Source organism: Cebus imitator, unplaced genomic scaffold (genome assembly GCF_001604975.1).
Source record: "Cebus imitator isolate Cc_AM_T3 unplaced genomic scaffold, Cebus_imitator-1.0 Scaffold45, whole genome shotgun sequence".
Taxonomy (NCBI): Eukaryota; Metazoa; Chordata; class Mammalia; order Primates; family Cebidae; genus Cebus; species Cebus imitator.
This window is the reverse complement of record NW_016107360.1, coordinates 7417963-7420406: the sequence shown is the minus strand read 5'-3', so window position 1 is coordinate 7420406 and position 2444 is coordinate 7417963.

Genomic DNA, 2444 nt, shown 5'->3' with positions numbered 1-2444 from the left:
GTATTTTTAGTAGAGATGGGGTTTCACCATGTTGACCAGGATGGTCTCAATCTCTTGACATCGTGATCCACCTGCCTCAGCCTCCCAAAGTGCTGGGATTACAGGCGTGAGCCACCGCACCCGGCCAACTTGGCTGTCTTTATTACTTGTAGCCTTATTAAGGGTTCAAGTGGCCCCTAGCGGAAATCTGCAGCTCAGCCCTTTTGAAATAATGTATGAAAGGCCTTTCTTAATGACAGACCTAATAGATATAGATACTTTCAAGCTACAGAATTATATGATCAACTTAGGACAAATACAAAACACAGTCCTCGAATATGGAAACCAAAGAGTCCCTTCCCCATCTAAGGAAGAGAATCTTGTTACAACCCAGCCAGGAGACTGGGTCCTATTAAAAACTTGGAAGGAAGGATCCCCAGGAGATCAACTTTCCCCAAGATGGAAGGGACCCTCTCAAGTTCTCCTTAGTACTCCAACTGCAGTTAAACTTCTGGGAATAAATGGCTGCATCCACTTATCTTGAATTAAACCTGTCTCTTAGGAAGTCCCACAGGCTGATGGAACACAAGAGAATGATCCCGTTTATTCCTTTGAGCCAATCAGTGACCTCCGACTCCTGTTCAGAAGAAATGAAAGGGATGGGTAACATAAAGATATGGATTGGCATTCTACTTTTGGGTATAAGTTGGAATCATGCAGAGAGTAGCTTATTTACTGAGTGGAAATAGACTTTAGCCTCTCTACATTATGAGACAAACTGTTGGGTATGTGGACATTTTAACAGCAGCCCAAGAGGGAACTTGTGCTCTGATCAAAACCAAATGTTGTGTGTATGTTCCAGACTATTCACATAATATTACCAAGGCTATGAAAGCATTAGACACGCTGCCATTGATGCACTGTCAGTCAACCCTATATTGGCGTGGTTCCATCAACTGCCTAGTTCTCTGAGAGCCCTCCTGTTTGTTTAGTTTTCTTGGAATGATTTTACTTACTTTGCTTTGCTGTTGTGGAATATATTGCGGTTGTACTCTTTGTATAGAAATGCAAGACAAGTTTACTCAACGCTTTCTTAAATTGGACACTTACTAATCTTCCAGATATCACCTTTTGTTGGAACTCAGAGTTATGAATGACCTTCACCATACCAATGCTCTCTGACTGAGCTTGTCTCTACTCTGAATGCAAGAAACCCTAATAGGCAGGAATATAATCGCCCCTATTCAGTGTGAAGAAGTTACAGAAGATGGATCTTCATTCCTCTGCAACTCTTAGGATTAAGGGTTCTCTTGTAAAGGGAGCAGGGAGATATGTCAGAGGAAGTCAGAGTTCGAACCAGAGCAACTCCATTTTGAGTGAGGGCTAGGAAAATGAGGCTGGGAGTTGGTGGGCTGCATTCTCAGAAAGTTAGGCATTCCTGGCCTCTAGATATTTATGGTTAAGGGAACAGATTAATATTGTTTACTAAACAGACCAAGACTTGGGGGTGTCCAAGTATCCTGATATCTGGAAAACGAAGGCATTCCTAATTTTGCTTTAAAGATAATAATATTGGCTGGGCTCAGTGGCTCATACCTGTAACCCTAGCACTTTGGGAAGCTGAGGCGGGTGGATCACGAGGTCAGGAAATTGAGACCATCCTGGCCAACATGGTGAAACTCCATCTCTACTAAAAATACAAAAATTGGCTGTGTGTGGTGGCAGGTGCTTGTAGTCCCAACTACTCAGGTGGCTGAGGCAGGAGAATTGCTTGAACCTGGGAGGCGGAGGTTGCCATGAGCTGAGATCGTGCCACTGCACTCCAGCCTGGGTGACAGAGCAAGACTCTGTCTCAAAAAAAAAAAAAGAGAGAGAGAGAGAATAATATGGATCCTTGCAAAATATAGCAATTAAGAAAATCAATCCTTTATCACAAACACATCTCCCCATATATACAAGCACTGTACCTTGGGTGGATGCATTACTTTTCTTACTTTCAGGAATGTCCTGCTCTGTCTATGGAGTAGCTGTCCTTTTACCACTTTACTTTCTTAGTAAACTTGCTTTAGTTTTGCACTGCAGACTCTCCCTGAATCGTTTCTTGCACAAGATCCAAGAACCCTCTTTTGGGATCTGGATCAGGACCCCTTTCCTGTAATACTGGCAGTCTGGAGATGTGCCCTAACCAGGCCATACTCCCGTTGCCCCATGATCATCCATACCGTCGCTACTGTTGCTGAAGTTGAACCTCAAGTTTACTGTTAAATAGGGTAAGCCAAATAACTGTGGATCAAGCTGGGCCACCTACTCTAATTATTACCACCAGGATTATTGTAGATCCCAGCACAGGCTATGGCTACTCCTTATGATGTACTGTTTGAAGAGATGTACAATTTGTTGGCTAATGGACAACACCAAAAGTGGCCCAGCCTTACCACCTTCAAACTCTTTTTTTTTTTTTTTTT